Below are 21,349 nucleotides of genomic sequence, written 5' to 3'. Positions count from 1 at the left end.
CTGCTCGCTGTGCCGGGCACCACACAAAGTCACTCCAACACAGAGTATCTCACTTTCATCTTCCAAACAGGCCTGGCCATTGGAATCATTATTCCCATTTTCTAGATGGGGAAACTGAGGCTTCAAGAGACAAAGTGCATTCCCTACTTGGGTATAAGGAAAACGGTTTCAGCCTGGGATCTTGCATCCAGTGACTGAGCTGCAAGGTCTTTGCTTCCTTGGTGCTGGAGGAGCTGAGGCCAAGGAGGGCTCAGGAGGGAGGGGAAGTGAACGTGGTCCCAGAGAGAGCAGGGTGGGGGGTTAAGGTGTCTACTGGTGTTTTCCGGGACACAGAACCCTGGCTCCCTCAGTGACTACAGGTGCTCCAGCGGTACCACTTTAAAGAGCAGGTAGTTCGCTGAGGAATTTATTCCTCCTTTTTAATTCTCTTTCAATGTGTCAGTGGCGCCTGTGAGAAAGTCTCAGGCTGGGTCCTTAGAATTCTCCAATCAGCCCCTCCCTTTCACTGATCTCAGGCTTGGGTCAGCAAGGGGTCCCCAGAGCACACAGCTGGGCAGAGCTGGACGTCTGCACATGTTTCCTTTTCACTGCGCGTGTGTGTGCATCCTGACCCTCTTACAGCAAGTGACACTGGGTTTCCGGTGTGAAGTGACAAGATGAGGCTTCCTTTCTAAACAAACACCATGAAGGGTTTTATTTTTGCAAGCGAGTGGAATTAGAGGGTGATGGGAAATAGATCGCAGAGGTGGTATGTAGAGACAAACTCATTGGAGGTACTACTCCAGGGAGTGAGGTGGGCTCCTCACCTCTGGACTGGGGCCCCAGCCTCACGCCGTGCCACACAAACTCGCTGGTGAGACCCCTGAGAAACCAGCTCCAGCACCCCTCCCTCCTGCTGAGCAGAATGGGCGCCAGGTCCTGTTTGTCTCTGAGCCCTAGTGCCAGCGCAGGCCACCGCAGGTTTGCTGACAGATGTCCCCTGAGTTATGCTGAAAGAAGGGGAGTTGGCCCTTGGGGGTAAAACCATGAAAAGAGAAACTTGACACCTCAAAGAGGCAACAGGACTCAGCAAGCAACTGTCCACTGGACCACTTTCCCACCAATATTCAAGTTCAGTTTCTAGAGAAAAGCAGGATGCTAAGAGGAGGTGCTGGGTCCACGGGGCCAGAGCTCAGGTCCATCTGCCTTTCACGTGCTAGATGACCCTGAGCAAGCCTGCCCAGGCTCCTCCCCCGCAGAGTGGCATCGTCACCGGGCCCACTTCCTAAGGTCCTGGGGAGGCGCACATAAATTCATGCAGGTAAAGAATTCACAGCAGCCCCAGCATGTGGCTTGCCCCCCCACCCTGCCCCCCGGTACACAGTGCCTGTGACGCCATGTCAGGCCCTAGCTCAGCAATTTTCAGGTGCTGTGTCAAGGCTGGTGTCAGTCCTGCAACACGGGCTCAGAGAGGTGCAGTGCCTTTCTCCAGGTTACACAGCCAGGAAGAGCTGGGGCCGGGGAGGAACCCAGACTCTCTGGTTTCATCCCCGGGGCACCCTTGAGCTCTCCCCAACCCTGGTTCCCTTGTCCTGTGGGCTCCTCCCTCTCCTCTCTGCTCATCCCTCCTGAGACCTTGACAATGATGACTCTTTTCCTTTCAACAGGGTACAGCCAGGCCTCCATCTGCTGGGTCAACCCTTTCGCTCCCTTTCAGCCTTTCTACTACTCTTTGCTTTTTTGTTTGTTTGTTTACCCCATGGCATATGTCTTCCCAGGCTTGTGGACGAATCTGAGCCTCAGCTGTGACCTACCCACTGTGCCAGGCCAGGGATCAAACCTGTGTCTCAGTGCTCCAGAGATGCCACTGATCCCGCTGTGGAACAGCGGGAACTCCCCTTTCTGCTATTCTTGCTGCTTTCCCCAGCCCACACTCCACCCCACCCCACCCCCATTAAAGTCACTGGGAGAGCAAGTTTTCTTTTGATTGCATAAGACAGAACCTCAACTCAAACTGAAGAAGCAAAAGAGGCCACATAACCTCTCTGAGCCTTAGTTTACCCTTAAGTATAATGGGGTCATAGCAGTACACATACCTATAGTTGATAAAAAGGCAATGCATGTTAAAGCCTAACAGAGAGTAAGTGCTCAGTATTAGTATCATTCTTTGTATTATTCCTTATTATTATTACTACTACTCAAGGGATGATGGTACTGCCCCCATCTTCAAAGAACTCACTATCTAATATGTACACAAAGATATGTAAGTATCCAAGATCACAGATGCCCTACAATAGAGAAGAGCTTGAGCGAATTTTGCAGTGTCAGAATGATAACAACACTGCAGTCAAACAGGTGCACAATGATCCAGGGCCACAGTGGGAGTGACAAAATTGCACAATTCATTTATTCAGCAAACATTTACCAGGTGCCCACCAGGGCCAGGCACTGTGCCAGGCATCAGCACTGCAGCAATGGCCAAACAGACGTCATCTCTGCCCCCGTGGGACTCCCACCCAGTGGAAGAGATAAACCGGGAACAAATCATTACTGAAGTTCAGTGGAGCTAAGAAGAAAAAGTACATTGTGCCATAAAAATGTCTACCAAGAAACAGAGCTTAGGCTGAGGGTGTAGTTGAAGAAGGCTTCTTTCCCGGAGGAAGTGGGGATTAAAGGGATAAGAAAGTAGAAACAGGGAGAGCAGCTGGATGAGATCTGGAAAGGAGAGATTACAAAAGATATTTAGGGGGTAAAACCAGCCTTCTACCATAAGGCATAGTGATCAAGGTACAGTTTAGGGCCCAAAATGCCTGAGATCTAATCCCAGCTCTGCCAGTACTGGCTGTGAAAACTTAGCCAATATAATAAATCTCTCTGAGCTTCAGTTCCTTCATCTGCATAATGGGCAGAATGCCAACTACCTCATAGGATTAAATGTGATAACATACGTTATCCTATTTTAGATGCAAACGATAGAAAAATTAAAATGGTTTAAGGTCACAAAGGGGCTGTATTAGTTCATGTAACTAAAAATTCAAGGGCAGATTTGGGTTTCAGGAAGAGCTTGATCCAGGAGTCATGCAATATCATGAGGGCTCAGTCTCTCTATTAGTTCTGTTTCTCTATGGCTTGGTTTCTCCCTTAGGAAGGCTCTTTCCACACCATGACACTGTAGCTCCAGGCTCACACTTTCTCAGTTCAGTAACTCCAACAGTAGGAGAATTTTTCTAATATTTCCAAAACAAGCTCCAGGACTGAGTACCCCTGGACCATCTTGAGTCCCATGTCTATCCCTAAATCCTAGTCCTGGGTTATGTACCAATCCCTAGGGCTTGAGGAAAAGAGGATTGGAGGACTCCATCCAAACTACATGGCCAGAGAACAAGGGAAGTCTGGATCCTCAAAGGAATACTAAGACGCTATACAGAATCAAAGCTATGGAACAAGATAAGACAGCCTGTGTCTGCCATAGCAAATCCAGAGACACAAGACAACCGTGCTATGGTAGTCAGTGATACACTGACAGTGTTGAATAATAACTCAGCATCTCCTCAGCCTGCACCCAGCCATGGAGTGAGCCCCATCTCCCATGGAGACAGCCTGGTCCCAAAAGAGCAGAGAAATGAGGGCAGGCTCCAGGACCAGACAGCCTAGATGCAAATCTTTTTTTTTTTTTTTTTTTTTCCTGTTTTTTTGGCTGTACCTGAGGCCTGTGGAAGTTCCTGGGCCAGGGATCAAACCTGCACTACAGCAGCAACTTGAGCCGCTGCAGTGACAATGCCTGGTCCTTAACCCACTGTTCCACAGCGGGAACTCCCTCGATACAAATCCTGAATGACACCTTGTAGCTGTGTGACCTTGACAAGTTTCGTGTCCCTCTTTGCCTTCTCTTTCATCTGGGAATTGGGGATAACAGAAATACCTCATAAGGCTATTGTGTAGCTTAAACAAGGTAGTATGTATAAAGCACATGGAACATTGGCTAGCACACAGTAGCCCAGTAAAGCTGGCTCCTGTTATGACCATCATTCCACAGGCTCTGAACCTCAGGAGTCACATTCATTCATCCCTCCTCACAGGTAAAGCCCTTTCCCATTTCTTCCAGAACATTCGCCAACAGCCGATGAAAGCCCACATTTGACCTCTCCCTTCCACTTGGTGGAATTAGATGTCAATACGAAACTTTGGGGTGGCAGGAAATCTTAGTGAGTAGATCCTGAAATCTGGGGGAGTCTGCAGCCAGCCCTGTGTTAGAGGGCACTCTTGCTAGAGGGCATCAGAGACCTCTAGACCACCCAGGCCCTGTCCTCCCAGAACCAGCACCTGTCCCACCCCAACCCGGGTTCAGGTTCTGTGCTAGTCTACTCAGGAAGCCAGCTTCTTCCCAGTCCATTTCCAAGGAGTCTAGTGGACTCCTGCTTGGCCCTGCAGGTATCCCGCTGTATGGACCCTGCCCCCCCATGCCCCACACTGCAAAATATCTAGGATGCAGAACTGATGAAAGAAGGAAGAAATGAGGAAACTCACTTTCATGAAGCACTCTGAGCATGCCCCACACTCAGCTGGGCCCTTGTTTACAGGTCCTCATTTAATCTCCATTGCGACGTTAGGTCCCACCCCGCCCACCCAGCCCCTGAGCTTCCGGTGAGGAAACTGAGGCTCAGAGAGGTGGACCCCAAGGTCACCCAGCCAGTGAAGGAAGGAGTGGGGTGGGGGGTGCCCTAGGCCTTCAGATGCAACTTGTCGCCACTCCCGCCATGCTCAGCACTGAGCCACGACGGGAATCTAACAACCGGCAGCCTGAATCCAAAGAGAGAGCAGGTTTCCAAGGAGAAGGAGGAGAGGTGTTGGGAACATGCAGTTATTTACAGGATGCCGTGTGGGTTGTTGCAGGAGAGAGGGAGATGTCCCGAGGTGAGGAAGAAGCGGGAGATGCTGGGTCCTCAGTTTCCTCATCTACAGATCACACCAGCCTCTCTGGGAGATGGAGCGGGAAGGAAACAGCACATGTGCAGGGCCAGCGCTGCACCTAGAGCACAGCCGGGTCTTGGGAGGGAGCCCGGTGGCTGTGATCTCCCTCAGGTCCAGGGTCTGACTCAGTTTCCCTAGAAGTGAAAAAGGAATCTGCTTCGATCCTTAACAGAGCCACTCAGTTCTCCAGAAATTTGTTAAAGAAATTGACCAGGCTAATGACAGCAGGGAACTTGGGGCTGGGGACAGGAAAATTCCACCAGAGACTCACCAGGGATTTGACCTGCTACTTGAAATCTCCTAGTCAATGTCCTTATCCAAGTTTGATAACATCCAGACCCCTCAGTGTGGCTGACAAGGACTCAAAGGACCTGGACTGCTCATCGCTCTGACCCCTTGCTCCCTCCACTCCCTCCCACCTGGGCTCCGTTCTGTCCTAGGAACAGGCCACTCAACAAACCAGTTCAGAGGGGGTCCTTCAGGCCAAATCTTCTGCCCCAGATCTTCCCACGTTCAGGTCAATCTCCAGTGTCATGAAAGGCTTTCCCATCTTTTTTTCTCACACCTCCCCCTTTTGTTTCTTCAGAGCACTCGCCCCTCTCTGAATTATCCATCTTTCCACTTACTTGTTAATTGCCCGTCTGCTCCCACCAGAAACAGCAGGCAGGGACCTCTTCTGTCTTGTCCACCCCTTATTCCAGCACTGAGACATGCCCAGCCCTGAGCGGGTGATCAGGAAAGAATGTGGAATGAGGGCATGGAAGCTGATCTTTCCAAAGCAGGGATGGGATGGCTAATTCTAGCGGCCATATCCTGGATGCCTTCATGTGTACGTGCACTATCCCAGCTCTATGGCGTACCTGCAAGCAACACAGCAATACTGCACTTTGCAAATGAAGAGGCTTAGGTTCTGACAGAGAGGCTGACTGGGACTAGGCTGACTGGGACTGTGGACTTGCCCAAAGTCCACAGTCAGGATAGGAACCTAGCTCCTCCCATTCTGCCATGCCCCAGGAGAGAAGTTTTTAAAGAGCTGTGAAAGGTGGTACACCCTATGAGGTATGGGCCCTCATTTGAAAGACCTTACCAGGATGCCAGAGTGCTCTGTGCCCAGGACTGGGAGCTATGTGCCTGAGGTGGACTTGACAAGAGCACACCCACACCCTGCTTACCTCTGTCCCTGAGTACAAGTAACACCACGCTTCCCAGCTCCTTGAAATCAACAGGTCCAAGGTATAAGGTCTGGCCAATCAATGTGAGCAGAAGTGTTGATATCAGCGAGAATCCTGGCAGGAAACATGGACTGGTTCATGTAGGCTATTTGGGGAGAGCTTCAGGAAAGTGTGGGCAGGACAGGCAGGTCCCACTGGGACAGTGCAGTTCCCCAGGGCCAGCAATTGTGGGGATCCATCATCACCTCTAAGCCTGAAGGGCAAGGAGGGAGTGGTTGCCAAGCCTAGAAAGGATACCTATGTGGAAAGGACCACTTGACAGGAGCTGAGACCTTCAGCCAAGGGATACCCTCATCTAACTCCTCTCCCATCTATAACCCCTGCCAGTAACTCTCATTGATAAAACCCAACCAGAAGCCCAAGGGCAAAGTGAGCCTGTTTATTGGTCCATATGGATGAGTCTCCAGAGCTGGGTGGAGAGAGGATCTGGAAGAGCAAACAGAAGCTAGCCTACAAGAGCACCTCCCCACTGGGGCCGTGGGGACCTCTTTGACAATCCAGCTCTCCATTCCTGCCGCATATTGAGACGGCAGCATCACCAAGGTGGGAGGGCCCTTCATGAGCCTCATCAAGCTTGCACAGAATCTCCCTCCTCCAATCATAGCATGGGGTGGTCTGACCATTACAGTGAGAAACAAAACAAAATAAAACAACAAGCTAAAGAGAGGTGTTGCTGAGGAAAAAGGCATCTTTTGGAAAATCTTTAAAAACTGATGACTTAGGATCAGAAAGCTTACCCAGGGCAGTGAAACTTTGAAATGATGCAGTCCAAAAACACCCCAAAAGTCACCTTGAGAAGGCCTGTGGGGCCAAGAATCAGAGGCCTTTCAAATCCATCAAATGGAAAGAGGTCAGATAAAGGACCAGCAAAATGCTTAATGATCATAGCTCTGAGAGAGAGCACAGAGATGAAAAGGAAGTATCCAGAATATCTGAGGGAGCCTTGGCCTTGACTGAGGAGGACCTCAGGGAAATTCTTGCTCCCAAATTGCCTTTTGGAAGTAGGGGCGCCAAAGGCACTGCTCTGACAGGCAAATGTTCCAACTCCAATTGACAAACGAGATGCAGACAAATCACCAGAAAAGGATGGCACCCGCCCAAGAATGCTGATGCCACTCAAGGGTGAAATTGCAGAGCTCTTAGCCAAAAATATGTGCATTTTTGAGGGGATGTGGCTATGTGAACCAGGATCTGTGGGTATGAACTTTGAGCTTAGGCAAAGCTTTGAGCAAAGACCCACAATGTGAGCTCCTCTCACTGAAGTCAGCATGACCTTGGGGACCATACTGCACAGGTGAGGAGGTGGCACAGAGATAGAAAACAGGGACCAGAATAATCAGCTCCTTCATGGAATGTAAGAATATTAAACAGAGGGTCCTGCCAGGGTCAGAGTCTGCTTGATTAGGCATTTTCTGGAGGAGGGGACACGCAGCTCCAATGTACAGATTCCAGCAGGTCTCTCACAGGTGGCAAAGCTAGAACCCTCATTCAGAACAACTTGAGTAGAAAAATGGCATTTACTGGTTACAGAATGGAAAAGTACACGAGCAGATTATGCTTAAAGGCACATTGGGATCTGGACACTCAAACACTGTCATCAGGAATTTGTCTCCCTCTCTTCTCTTGGCTCTGCTCTTCTCTTTGTTGGCATCACCCTCAGGCAGGCTCTCTGGGTGATGGCAAAAAGGTCCAGCTGCTCAGGCCAATAGTTTGCCAGCCTTGCAAATCCCATAGAAGTAGAAAGCTTCTTTCTCATTGGTTCCAGCTAAAGTCCCAGAGCTGACTCTTACTGGCTTAGCTTGTGTCACTTGCCAACCCTGAGCCAATCACAGTAGCCAGAGCTGATAGTGCTCTGATTGGCTATCTATGGGTCTAATGCCCACCCATGGACGTAGGGTATGGAGTCAGCCCCACCCAGACCATAAAGCCTGAAAGTGGGGGAGAACAAGATGCCAAAAAGAGACCAAGCAGGCCAAAATGTGTTTCACAACAGCAAATGATGCCAAAAACACCCCAATGACAAAATGTCACAGTGATGGGGCCAAAACATGGAAGGAACTCTTGGGGTTAATGTGTATGGACTAAGAAATGCAAAAAGGAGGTCAAATACAAGATTTAACAAGGATGCCAGCATGTAGTCTAAGGCCCAGCAAGGAGCCTAGGTCTTCAAGTCCCCCTCCTCCCCAGGATAGGGACCTCAAGGCCCATGTGCCAGGACAAGCCATTTCAACCCTGAGCAGGTAGGGCAATGCCATGAACAGATTTTACTTCTGCAAATACTCACTGAGCGTTCAGGAAGGAGGTCCTAAAGTTCGATGTTGGGGATTCAGGGAAGAACAAGACATAATCTTTGCCTTCAAGCAGCCTACCCTTCAGGAGAAGGAGACGGTCAAATTTATAACAGAGGAGCAAAATGAACATTGAGATGTCAAGTGCTCCCTAGAAGGGACTGGCATGTAGGAGAGGAGTCCTGGTAAACAGGCCAGCAGGGGAGGCATAAGCAGATCAAGGGAGGCCCTCCTGGGTCTGGACTTGATGCCGTGGGCAATCATGAGTCATCGAAGGCTTTGGGGCGTGCGAATGACACAAGCAGGAAGAAGTTTCATCCTCTTAATGGAGCCAGATCAAGCCCAGAGGAGAGTTACAGAGATGATCAAAGGGCTGACAATGGGCGGGTAGAGGGAGACGGCAGAGTGAGGACTGGAAAGATGAAGGCCAGGCAGAGCCGTGATCAAAGTCAGGCAGAGGAACACACAGCTTCCTGACGCCAGCCTGAGATGCGGATGGAGTGGCATCATGAAGTCAAAGAGAACATGGCTTTGTTCAACTCCTGTCTGGAAAGGTTAGTGTCATAAACACACACAAAATGTCGTTTATATAATGATGACCCCTCCCCCCCAAGAGGGGCTGTCGGCTGGAAATGGAGAATAAATCACTAACAACGCAGTTCTGGTAGAGTTCAGAGTGACAGTCATAAAGGAAGGCTGAGGGGCACCAGGGTGTCTGGGGATGTTCCCTATTCACTCATGAAAAGACCACTTCCTGAGGGTCTGCTTTGAGCCCGGCCTTCCTCTAGGCTTCCTCTTATCTTATTACATCTTACTCCTACCGAACTTCCGAAACGACCCTGTTCCATGTGTATTTACTGGAGCAGGGTCTGCTTCACCTCTCAGACAAGATAGGAATTTGTTGGGGGGTTTCTCTTGGTTGTATCCCCAGGACATAGAGGAGTCCTGGCACATAGGAGACACTCAACACATATTTGCTGAGTGAATGAATCCCTTAGGCTCCGTGAGTCCTCCTCCTTCCGGGCTCAAAATCCAGGGAGGAAGTCAGACAAGAAAACCAACATCAAGCAGCAAAGTTTCCTTTCAATGGTGCTACAATGAAGAGGTCCATGTGGGAGCACACAGGACACCCCTGACTCAGCTTGCTTCCCGGAAGGGATTCCTTGATGCTCTAGCTGAGCCATGCCGGTCAAAGTAAAACAGAGCAGGCAAGGCTCCTCTGGGAACAATCAGCATGGGTACAATGCTGCAGAAACACCAGGTGGCAGCGTGGCCAGGAGTGACAGAGAGCCCCGGTAGTTATTAATAGAACTGGAGAGAGCAGTTCTGATCATGAAGGGCCTTAAGGGCCAATTTAAAGGATTTGCACTTTCTCCTGAGGGCAAACGGAAGACATTAAAGGATTTTTGTGTCAGTCAAGATCCTTTTGTTTGTAAGAAAAAGAAGAAAAAAAGCCATCTAAGGTGGCTTTAAGGAGAACAAAAGGGAAGGGGCAGTTATTGGCTCATAAATATGATAAGACCTAGGAGAGCTGTAGGTACAGCTTGATCCAAGGTGGAAACAATGTCACCAGGCTAGGGTTTCTCCCTCTCCTTGGCTCTACTGGCTCAGCGCTGGTCCCCATTCTGAGGCTCCATATGGTGGCTCCTGGGAAACCCAATTCATACCTCACTGAAGCCAAAAAGAGAGTCTGTTTTCCTTAGCTCAAGCAAAAATCCCAGAATTGAGTGTCCCTGGCCCTGACTGGTCTGATTTGGGTCCTGGGACTATCCTGGGGAGGTCAGGGAGACCTGAGTGCTGATTGGCTTAGCCCAGGTCATGTGATCCATCCATGGCTCCAAATGAAATAGACAGGTTGGCTCCTCCAAAGCTGATGCCACCCGAGGGAGGAGTGGGCGCTAGGTGGCAAAATAAGCTGTGACCACCATGTGTTGTAAGGAGGGGAATGATGCAATCAGACCCGTGTTTTAGAAAGCTATGATTCTCCCACAGATCTGGAAGCCAGTTAGAAAGCCAATCTGAAGGCAAGAGCAGAGGCAGGAGCAATGGTTAGATGGCTGGAGTTCAGAACCAGGCTGAGCCGAACTGAGCAGAGGTGAGCAAAGGATGGCCACAGAGGGTTTTTTATTTATTTAAATCCTTAGGGTAGTGTTCCAGGATCCTGAACTATAGCCCCCATCACTTTTTGGGTTTTGTTTGTTTGTTTGCTTGCTTTTTTTTTTTGGCTTTTCTAGGGCCACTTCCCATGGCATATGGAGGGTCCCAGGCGATGGGTCTAATTGGAGCTGGAGTCACCAGCCTACACCAGAGCCACAGCAACGCATGATCCAAGCCATGTCTGCAACCCACACCACAGCTCACGGCAACGCCGGATCCTTGACCCACTGAGCAAGGCCAGGGATCGAACCCACAACCTCATGATTCCTAGTCGGGTTCATTAACTACTGCGCCACGACGGGAACTCCTTGCTTGCTTGCTTTGTAGGGCTGCACCTGCGGCATATGGAAGTTCCAGGGCTAGAGGTTGAATCAGAGCTGCAACTCCCGGCCTACACCACAGCCACAGCAACATGGGATCCTAGTGGTGTCTGCGACCTACACCATAGCTCATGGCAATGCCAAACCCTTAACTCATGGAGCGAGGCCCGGAATCAAACCTGCGTCCTCATGGATACTAGTCAGGTTCATTACCGCTGAGCCACAATGGGAACTCCCATCCCTCACCACGTTTATAGACCTTGGAACACCCAGTCCTATTAAGAACCAGCCTATGGCAAGGTCCCCATAGAGGTGACCTGGCAGGGTCACCCACATTCTGCAACCAGTTGCTCTAAAGCCGCAGACCCTGGCTTAGCTCCAGAAACCCACCTAAACACCCCCCACCCTGGAAAATGTGGCCACCTGTAGAGACACATCAAGTTCCAATGTTGCTGATGCCACCGCTCCTCAGCTGTGTTCCCTTGAACAAGGCGCTTAACCTCTCTGAGTGTGAATATCGCTATCTGAATATAAAGTGGAGGTGATGATATTTAAGGTAAGGCAGGCGCCGGTGTGGGGATTAAATCAGATAAAGATTATGAATCACCTACCACAGTGAGAGGCTTAGTACATGAAAATTCCTTCCTCTTCAAACTTTTCAGCGTTTCCCTGGCTTCATCTTCTCCAGACTTCTCCAACCCCTTGTCTGTTTGCCAAGTAAAAGGTGGTTTTGTTTTATTTTGTTTTTCTGCCAGAAAGAAACAAGTGGAGGGTGAGTGGCACAGAGAAGCCATTTTTAGATTTGTGGGTGGAAAATTCCTCCTGGTCTTGGGCCTGAACTCTAAGCCCTTTCTGAGCTTCCTTCAGATGATTCCCATTTGGGGACATGATACCCCGGTCCCTTGTGTGCTGGAGAGGAAGGGAGCAAGCTCAAAGCGAGGGTGAAGAAGGAGGAGAAATGCACTAACTTTTTTGTGCATTTCATCTCCTCCTTTGGCTCCACTCCCCCCTCTCAACTGTTTCCTCTAAGCTTCGAATTCTTCCTTCTCACTCCAACTTAAATGAACCCAGGGGACTCATGAGGTAGAGTTCTCTGACCAAGAAAATCATAAAAGGAAGCTTTGCCTAATGGTTGCACTGTCCCAAAGTCCAGAAGAAATCCCTGCCCTGCTCAGGTGTTGGAGAGAAAGAGGATCAACACTTGCTGAGACCACGCTGCTATTTCCTATTGTTTCAGCTGAGCCTCACAAAACCCTCAGAGGTCGGGATCATTTCCCTATTTCACTGAGTTGGAAACTAGGTCCGAGCAGAGCCACACGATCCGGAAGGGGTGGCAAGATCTCCCCGGTATCTCTACATGACCAGAGCCCAACATTGATTGTCTCCTCCTCGGCGCCTCTGAGGTGACTGGGGCAGCCCTGGAGCCAGCCTCCCTGTCCCTTCCCTGCTTTGGGCTTCCCATCCCATCTGGCTTGCAAGCTGTGTGTTTTTGATTCTCCTCCTTAGAGCTGCCTCTTCACAAGGATAGCACTTAGCATGCTGTATTATCGTCAACGGTTGGTGGCCATCTCTCCCCGCTCACTCCTGAGTGCTTCAAATCAGAGGCTCTGATCTGAAAGGATCTTGAACTTGTGAATTGGTCCATGTGTTATCTCTCTGGGGTATTTGCATCTCTCACTCTAGCATAAAGAGAGGGAAGAGAAACTCTGAAAGTTCTTATCCCTCTTTGCCTCGGAGAGTGCCTGGTGGGTCACAGGCTCTCCATCTATGTTTAATAAATGAACAATGGAGTAAAAAAGACCTACTGCATAGGGTTGTCATAAGCTGGAAGGGCTGACATCTGTGACATCCCTAGAACAGTGCTTGGCATGCTGGAGGTGTTTTAAGAAATGTGGTGCTGGAACACTGAGTTACAACTGGGAAGGAATACCTGACCCAGGAGTTAGGACTTTCATTAACTTGCTGTGTGGCATTGAGAAAGTCCCTTCCCCTTTCTGGGCTTCTGTTTCTTCAACTAGAGGACCAGAAATGTAGCTCTTCAGCACTAACATTTTATGTATATTTCATCTCCTCCCTTCATTCCACTCCTCCCCAAACACACACACACACACACACACACACACACACACACACACACACACACCTTGCATGCTTGCCCATCAATCTCCAGGACGGCATTCTATTGCCCCTCAGTTCTTTTTCTTTTATTTCTTGACCAGTAGCTCCATAAGCTTATTAACCTCTGTTATCCATGTTCCTCAGCGATGCCTGCATTAGTAAAAACAGCAATAATATCCCCTCAGATTAATTTATCAAATTGTATCAAAGAGCAAAATCTGTTTTGTGGGCCAGGGTGTGCTGGTCCTAAGTGGAAAGTAAAAGTCATGTCCAGCTCACTTGCTCCGTAAATGCAGCGGTTCTGCCGGCTGCCTTTGCACCAAGATGGAAAGAACATTTATCTTCACAAATGTAGGCAACACTGCGGAGGCAGCCCTGCAAGGGACAGGGGGGGAAAAGCCTTCCATTCCAAAAGGAGCGGTGAGGCTGAAAAAGAAAAATGTCTCCCAGAGCAGGAACAAAATCACATTGCACGATCACTTCCAACTCTACGATTCTAGACATTAAGATTCATAGAACTTAAGGTTCTAAAGTTGTGAGTGAAGGTGTGTAATTAGTTGAATCTAGTTTCTATTAATCCTAAAATATTCTGTGATTCCATGGTTCAATACTTGTTCCCTATAAGATTAGGACCCAGGCTCATATGATTCTCAGATTCTATTGACCCAAAGACAAGGGTTTTTCATCTAGGGGATGTATCCCAAACACCTGAGGTCTTGGTAACCATCAGAGATTCTTGGGATTTCATCTCTGAGATTTGGTTCAGTCCACATGAGATGAGCCCCAAGAATCTGCAGTGTTTTTAGTAGGTCTCTCCACCCCAGTGGATCTGAGTAGGAGGGGGCTACTCTTGGACATATGGTGTTTAGATAGCCTGTCATTCTAGATTCTGTGATTCTAAATGTGATTCTGAAATGGACCTTTACTTATGATTTGAATATTCCAGAACCCTTATTCTGATCCCATATGCTTAAGGACAAGATTCCAAGGTGTAAAGACTACCTTTCTGAGCAAGGCTTTCCCTGGGGGGCGGGGGGTGAGGAAGGGAACCAAGTGTCACAAGGGTGGAGGGGCATTCTGGAAGGGGGACCTCCTGAGGGCAGAGGGTAAACATTGATGCTGCATTGATTGCACCTGAGCAAGTCCAGTGCTAGGACTCAAATGAAGAGTCTTGGTGGGGTGCACTGGCTGGCTATGGGATGACATGAGCATCTGGGGTCATCACAAGGAGTTCCTGATGGACAGGGAGGGCCAACCATGTCCCAGAGAGTTGGAAAGGCTGACGTTGGAGGAGGGGAAACAGATGTTACAACAGAGAGCTGGAAAAGGAACCACTGGCAAGGAGGAAAGTATTTATCACCAAAACATTTTCCCGTGCCTGTACCAGATAATGGGGGAACTGCAGACTGGTGGGGTAGACATGAAAATGTAAGGTTTCAGGAAAACTCAGGATGAGAGGGAGTTAACTGTGTGGGGATATCCCAGGGTACAATGTGTGGGATGAAAGAGGACTGCCTTGACATGCTAATGAGTGCCTGGATCTGGGAGGGTGGGGATGGGATGAAAAGTAGGAGAGAACCTCTAAGGAGCTGGTAGGCAGATGCAGGACTAGGGAGGGGCTCTGAGCTGGGGGGGGAGGGTCTGGAATAGAGGAGGGCTCTTCAGGATGTTCACATACACAGACTCCAAGCACCACCCATGAATCAGGATGCAAATAGGGAACTTGGGACCCTCTTTCTAAGAAACCAAAGGGAAGAATGGAGAATCCAAAGGTTTCTGCCACTTCCCAGGTAGGGCATGAGCCAGCTGGTTAGGTTACCAAGGGTTTTTTCCCTGGTGGTGGGGGTGGTGGAGAATGAAAAAGAAAGGATCAGTCACTCTAGGTGCCTCATTTAACATGTATGCCTGCACGGTGGTGATGACACACTCCTGGCCACACATACAAATCCCTCTGCCCATACAGTGACAGTGACATGTATCCCAGCCCATTGTGACACACACCTGCACACTTATCAACAATGACGGCACCACTTCATATTGATGGTAACACACTATCGCCTGCGTCACCTCTCACTGACAGCAACACTTAGGACATACACCATTACACAGAAGCGGTGACATGTCCCCAGAACCTTTGCATCTGGCACCGTCTTTGTCAATAAGACCCTCTGTAGTTGTGCACGGCACAACCTGCATAGCCACTTATGGTACCTGTGCCTTATACCCAAAATATCACACAATGCCATTGACATGTTCCACTGAAACGACAACCTACTTAGTGCTACACCCCGTAACAAACTTGCACCAGAGTCAGTTCAAATCAGGAAGGATACACCACCACACACTGGGAGTCATGTGGTGACAGATCCACACCTGCCCTACTAGCACCTGCGTCCCTCCACATGGTTGCTGCCCACTTCCACTGGCATGGTCCCCAGAGGTGGGCATACACACAAATGCATCTGTGCACACCCGTGAGTTTGCCTTCACGCTGTGTCACTCCATGTTGAATGAGGCCGATGGGGACCCTGCCCTCGCAACCTGACAATGATGGCAGCCTCACCATTATTAGTGACAAGAGGGGAGGCACTCATCAGATAAGCAAGGTGGCCCAGAGCCCTTCCCTGTGCCCTACCCCCAGAGTTCTGTTTCTGCCTCTGGCACATAGCCACCCGCTCAAACCCAGACCAACTCTGCCCCTCCAGGCTCAGGCTAGAATGACAGGATGAGGAGTCAGGTCTGGAGCATTTCAGATGTCTCCCCTATACTGACCAGCTCACCTCCTGGCTGAGGTCCGGCCCAGCCGGCAAGCTCTCCCTCATCTCCCAAGTGACATCCAGAGTGCCCTTTGGACTGAGGCAGCTGCAGGGAAGAAACGGGCTGACCTTTGGACAAGCGCCATTCTCACTGATCACATTTATAGTCTGTGACAGTTGTCATTCCTCACACGCTGTTCCTCAATCCTCACACAAAGTACTGACATTAGCTCTCTTGATTGGCTTTTTAGTGAACATTCAAGGCATGTACATATCATTTTAAAAATCTGTTCAAATCTGGCCCCCAGCCCACAGGGCTCATAAATAAAAGTGGAAATTCAGTACCAGCTAGGGTAAGACGCTTAAAGCAGAGCCACATTCATATTTTACCAGGTAACCCTTAGAAGCTGTCTACAGGGCAGGCTCTGCAAGGACCAAGGAGTGGGGCGGGGGGGGGAGGGACTTGCAGCGGGCTGGATTAGAAATGCAGGAGATGAAAGGAATGCTGGCAACCCACATGACATGAGGACCCCAATCTGAGTGTGAATTCATGGCAGGTTTTTTTTTTTTTTAAGTGAGAAACTGGAGAACAGGGAAGATGATAAATGTCAATGTAAAAAAATACATCGGCAGAGCAAAAGTTACATTTCCATCGGCTGTGGGATGTGTCAGAAGAGAAGCAGCTCAGACTGGTGGAAGGACCCTAAGCTCAGTGTCAGGCAGGCAAGGGCTGGAATCCAGGATCTGCCAAAGACTCACTGTATCTCCCTGGGGCTTGCGTTCCCCATCTTGAAAATAGAGGTTTATATGAACTAAAGGAGAGAATGTAATTTATGCAGAGTACAAAAATGAGCACCTGAGACTCATTTGGGGTCATAATGGGGGCCTGATGGTTGTATGATTAGTAATATTATAATCATTAAGAAATGCCTATAACATTTAGTGGCATTTCTGCTGTCATAAAAGAGTTTAGAAATCATGTCCAGGCTGGTAACACCGAACAGGAGCAAGTACTCATCTCTCCACCATCTTTTTTTGGCAGGCACCATCAATGGCTAAGAGGTCATGATTTACCCTTAATTGTTCAAAGGATGAAGCCATCGAAATTGGACTGTGCTGCTGTTTTATTCACAAGCAAGATTTTCTGCAGCTAGACATGATTCATGTCAGTTCATGCAGTTTTTAATAGGCTCATGGAAGCTGAGGTTCAAAGGGAGGTTTAGCTATTATTTGCCACCCAACTGCCATCTTCTAGGGATGGGGAACTCACCACCTCACTGGAACTCACCATACTATGGCTAGACAGCTTTAATTGGTAGAAGGTTCTTCCTCTTAGAGCTTCTATCTGCTTTCCTTTACATTTCCCTCATTGCTTCAATTCTGTCTTCTGCTCCAGTAAAAACAATAGTCTTCCTTTTTCCTTGTAATAGTCATATATTCATTCAACAGGCATTTTTTTTTTAGCTCCTGCATTGCCAGGTTCCATGCTAAATGCTGGAATTACAAATTGAGCAAGTCTTACCAGTCCTTCAAAGGCTAATAATCCCCCTTCAGCATTCTCTCCTCCAGGTCAAACATTCTCAGATTTTTCAACCTTCCCTCATGCAACCTGATTTCCAAATACCCACCACCAAACCACTCCCTTCTTTTTTTTCTTTCTTTTTTTTTCTTTTTTTTTTGGACCGCTCTCATGGCATATGGAGGTTCCCAGTCTGAGAGTCCAATCAGAGCTGCCTACACCTCAGCCACAGGAACATAGCATCCAAGCCATGTCTGCAACAGCTCACAGCAACACCAGATCCTTAACCCACTGAGTGAGGCCAGGGATCAAACCCACGTTCTCATGGATACCAGTGGGATTCATTTCCACTGCGCTATGATGGGAATCATAAACCACTCCCCCTCTTTTCTAGCCATGCTTGAGCCTACTAAAGTCCATCTTGAAGCATTATGTCCAGAACCGTGCTTGGTATTTTTCTCAATGCTAAGTTAGATTTTCAGCCCAGCTTAGTCAATGTCTGTGGCAAAGGCAATGCCCATTGTGGAAAAATCCCAGTTGTAACTAGAGTGCTGCCCGCCAGGGCCCATTCACTGAGTTTCTGTTCTGGAAGAACAGGGAAGAAGGAGGGAGGAGGAGAAAGGAGGACTATGACTCTTGAAATGACAAGGATATCAGATCTCCCTGCCCAGAACTCCCCTCAGGCATTAGTGGCAAGTCTAAGTCACTCTAATCAAACAGCCTCCCCTCTGTCCCTTCCATTAGTGTCTACCTCAGGAAAAGGAAGAAAAATATAAATGCGCCTGCAGATGGGCCAACACAGCACAAAACAAAAAACTCATCCATAAAGGAAGGGACTTCCCTATAGCCAGCCCCAGAACCTATAAGAGGAAAACAGATGAGTTTCAGAAAGTGACTCTCCAGGCGAGGAAGGTGGGTCCATCAATGGCTTCTGACTTGTAGAGGGTCCCCCATTTTGAGGCCTTTGCTGTGAACAGGCATAAAGGAATAGTCCCCCTTGTTGGAATAAAACCATGCCTCCTTCCTCTCTCAGATCCTGTCCTTCCGCAGCTCTTGCAGCTCCCTTCTTGGAAGGAGGCCATCCCCTTACAGAAGCAGAAGTCGTTTCCACTCTGACATAACCCTGATTGATGCATAAACTCCTGCAAATCTTTCAAAGGCCTGGTGCAAGGCCCCTCCTCTCTGAAGCCATTTTCTTACACATCATGCTGGATTAAAGGAAGGATTTTGGAGCCAAAAGATGGCAAGCAGAATGGAGAAGTTCATTAGGATTGAGGAATAAAATGAAAAGTGAGTGTGAGAAGAATAGGAAAAGCAGGGGTGGGGGCCTACATTATTGCCCTGTCTCTTGGTTGTCCCTTTTCTTTCTGGGCAAAGGAGAGAAACACATGGCATTCTGGAATAAAGTTTGCCAAAGACTTCTTTATTCTTCACAGGATATCACATCTAGAAGGGACTAGAAAGTGACCAGCCCCAGCTCTATGGCAATTTTGCAGTAGTGTCCCTCTGGGTCCACATGGAAGGCTCCTCACCCTCTATGAGGGCCTTCCCCACATGATCCATCAATGTTTTCTGAGTGCTCCTGTGGCAGGACAGAATGCTGAGGGGCTGCAAAGACGATCAGAGTGTGGTTCCATTGTCCTGTAGGAGCTCACAGGCAAGAGGCATACAGAGGAAAAGGGGACCCTGAAACAGGTGTGTGCCTAAGGGTGGAGGGAGCTCTGAGGAAAGTGTGACCAGTTCTGCCTGGAGGAATCAAGGAGGCTTTCCTGAGCAAGTGACCTTAGAGTTCTGATAAAAAACAAAAAACATAACACACACCAAAAAAACCCTTCCTCCATCCCCTTACCCCACTGCCACCGTCAAGCTTGAAGCAGCAAACCTGAGGTCCTAAGAGCTGTGGCCAGGATAGGTGGATGCAGGGGGATTGCTGGGGGTGTCTGCAGGAGAGGGTGGAAGGAGAAGTGGAGGAGGAAGGGAAATGGAGTTTTTTTAAGAGAGGGGAAAGGAAGGAGAAAGGGAAAAGGAGCCGGAGGGGGAGGAGAAAGAGGGAGGGAGAAAGGAAGGGAGGGGAAGAAGGGGGAGAGAGGAGGGAGGAGAGTAGAGAAAGAGAGAGAGAGAGAGAGGGGGAGGGAGGGAGGGGGAGAGAGAGAGAGAGAGGGAGAGAGAGAGAGAGAGAAAATTTGAATTTCCCATCTGGAAGGGGAGAGGCAGCGCGTCAGGGACTGGCTGACGGGCGTGATTGGAGGGCGCCTCCGGCAGCCGCCCGCGGCAGTAGCCGTGGCCCCAGCTCGCCGGGCGGAGTTGCACGAGGCAGCGGCGGGAGCTGGAAGAGCCGAAGGAACCGCCTCGCTGAGTTCGGCCGGAGCCCTGCAGTGGCTCAGACGGTTGCGGGGACCGCCAGGTCGGTGCTGGCCACGGGCCGGGAGGGCGGAGCCGGGCTGTGGGCATCAGAGTCCGGGCTCTCGTCTTGAGGCCGCAGCGCAGCCGGGGAAGCTGCGGAGTACGGCTTTCGGGGGCATAGCTCCCCAAGATTGCCCGGGCGCGAGAAAAGGAGGCTGCGCGGTAGCAGCAGGCACTCTTCCGGGCGCGCTCGCCGTGGTGCTGAAAGGACAGCTCCCCAAGAGGGGGAAGCGAGCTGGCGGAGGGAAGGGAGTGAAGCAGGAGCCAACTGGGAAGGTGGGGTGGGCCCTGGAGCCGGAGACCCCCGGGCAGAAGCCCGAAACTACCCTGCTCCCGGGGAGCCAGGACCTCCCCGAGGGCGGCGGGAGACTCAAGTCTTAACCTAGAGAACAACTTCGAGCTCTTCGGGTAGGGATGGAGGCGTCGATCTAAGGTCCTTCAGGCTGTGGTTTTCCAGAAGCCCGCCAGGGCCCTCTTCGCCCGGTAGGCGAAGGGGTACAGTTCGGGTCCCGGAGTGAGTCAGAGGGCGGCGAGAGTAGGGCGAGCAGATCGAAGGGGGAGGGGGAGAACCTAAACGTTGACTGGGTGGGGGGGCCAATAGGACTATTTGTCACGAGAGGAGGAGGAGCCGAGGTTTGGTAGCACCCGTCCGTTGCCTAGGGTCATCAGGGACAATCTGTTCTACGCCCTCGCCGGCCCCGCTCTGCCCCCTCCCTCAGCAAAGTTTGAGACCGGGCCGGGTCTTGAGGTTGGAGCTCTGAGTATTGGGGGGAAGGGCACTCTCAGTGGCCAACGGTGAGCTCAAAGCAGAACTGGTGGCTACGGTGATCTCCTCAAGGGACCGATAGAGGGGATCCAAGACTCCTGCTCCCTCTTTTGCCGGGTGAATGCGAAACCCCCGCCACTTCCGCTCTTTTGCAGGATCGTCTCTACCCCCTCCCATCCTCCACTACCCCATCCCCCCCCAGTGCTTTTCCTTTCTAGGGGTGTGGGGTGGAGGTGGGGTGGGAGTAGAGGGACATCTCCTGTCTCTGTCACCGCCATTAGCGTAGGGTCCCCGCAAAAAGCAAATGAGTGCTGAAGTGAGTTGCGGTGAATGTAGTCTGGACATAAGCCATTAAAAAAAAAAAAAATTACGGAAAAACAGCCACAAGGACAAACACTGCAGGTTTGTCTGCTTGTCAGATGGCGGGGCCCAGTCCCGAAAACCCCCTGGGGTTTCTGAACCTGAGGAGATGCCTCAGCTGCCTTCGGGTTGGGATGGATTGGGAGAAAGCCTGGGAGGGGAAGCTGAAGGCGCGCCCTGCATCCTGGGCGCGCTAAAGGCACAGAAACGTGGTGCTGCTGCAGCAGCATCCCTCCCCCACCCCCCGCCAGTTTCCCCTCCCCCAGCCTAGCGTCCCCACTACCACCACCACCATCACCACCCTTCCCGCGCAGGGATAGTCCAAGGCTTCCTGCAGACCCGCTGAGGAGCGCCTCCTGGCGGTCTAGTCAAAATCCTTAACTGCACGTAACCTGCTGGACCTCAGCACTCCTACAGGCATATGGCAAAACATCTACAGACACACACACACACACATACGCCTGCACATACGCTCACGCA

General features: G+C 50.2%; 2 protein-coding genes across 19 annotated transcripts in view; one reads left to right on the top strand and one right to left on the bottom strand.

Moving 5' to 3' along the window:
* The window catches only part of THOC3 (THO complex subunit 3), a 291,571-nt gene that overhangs the window by 185,821 nt on the left and 84,401 nt on the right, over nucleotides 1-21,349 (bottom strand). For 2 of the 17 annotated variants that reach the window (XR_014838023.1, XR_014838032.1), the window contains 3 exons: nucleotides 11,559-11,695; nucleotides 6,123-6,236; nucleotides 5,577-5,810 (listed from right to left, as the gene is read on the bottom strand). The exons of 4 other annotated variants lie outside the window; for them this stretch is intronic. The gene's annotated coding sequence lies outside the window, so the exon portion shown is untranslated. Of the gene's footprint in view, nucleotides 1-2,364; nucleotides 5,811-6,122; nucleotides 6,237-11,558; nucleotides 11,696-13,090; nucleotides 13,216-17,109; nucleotides 17,316-21,349 lie in introns of those variants that run through there. 11 more of the 17 variants (XR_014838029.1, XR_014838035.1, XR_014838037.1 and 8 more) reach the window with 9 other exon arrangements.
* The window catches only part of CPLX2 (complexin 2), a 68,785-nt gene that overhangs the window by 36,805 nt on the left and 10,631 nt on the right, over nucleotides 1-21,349 (top strand). The window contains exon 1 of one of the 2 annotated variants that reach the window (XM_021084434.2): nucleotides 19,545-19,744. The exons of the other annotated variant lie outside the window; for it this stretch is intronic. The gene's annotated coding sequence lies outside the window, so the exon portion shown is untranslated. Of the gene's footprint in view, nucleotides 1-19,544; nucleotides 19,745-21,349 lie in introns of those variants that run through there. 2 annotated transcript variants of the gene reach the window in all.

The sequence above is a fragment of the Sus scrofa genome, chromosome 2 (assembly GCF_054392235.1).
Source record: "Sus scrofa isolate SSC_HxYL_T2T_F1_AM1 chromosome 2, Sscrofa_HxYL_maternal_Yorkshire_Landrace_v2.0, whole genome shotgun sequence".
NCBI classification, from domain to species: Eukaryota; Metazoa; Chordata; class Mammalia; order Artiodactyla; family Suidae; genus Sus; species Sus scrofa.
The sequence above is the reverse complement of the archived record's forward strand: the minus strand, read 5'-3'. Positions and strand labels throughout refer to the sequence as shown.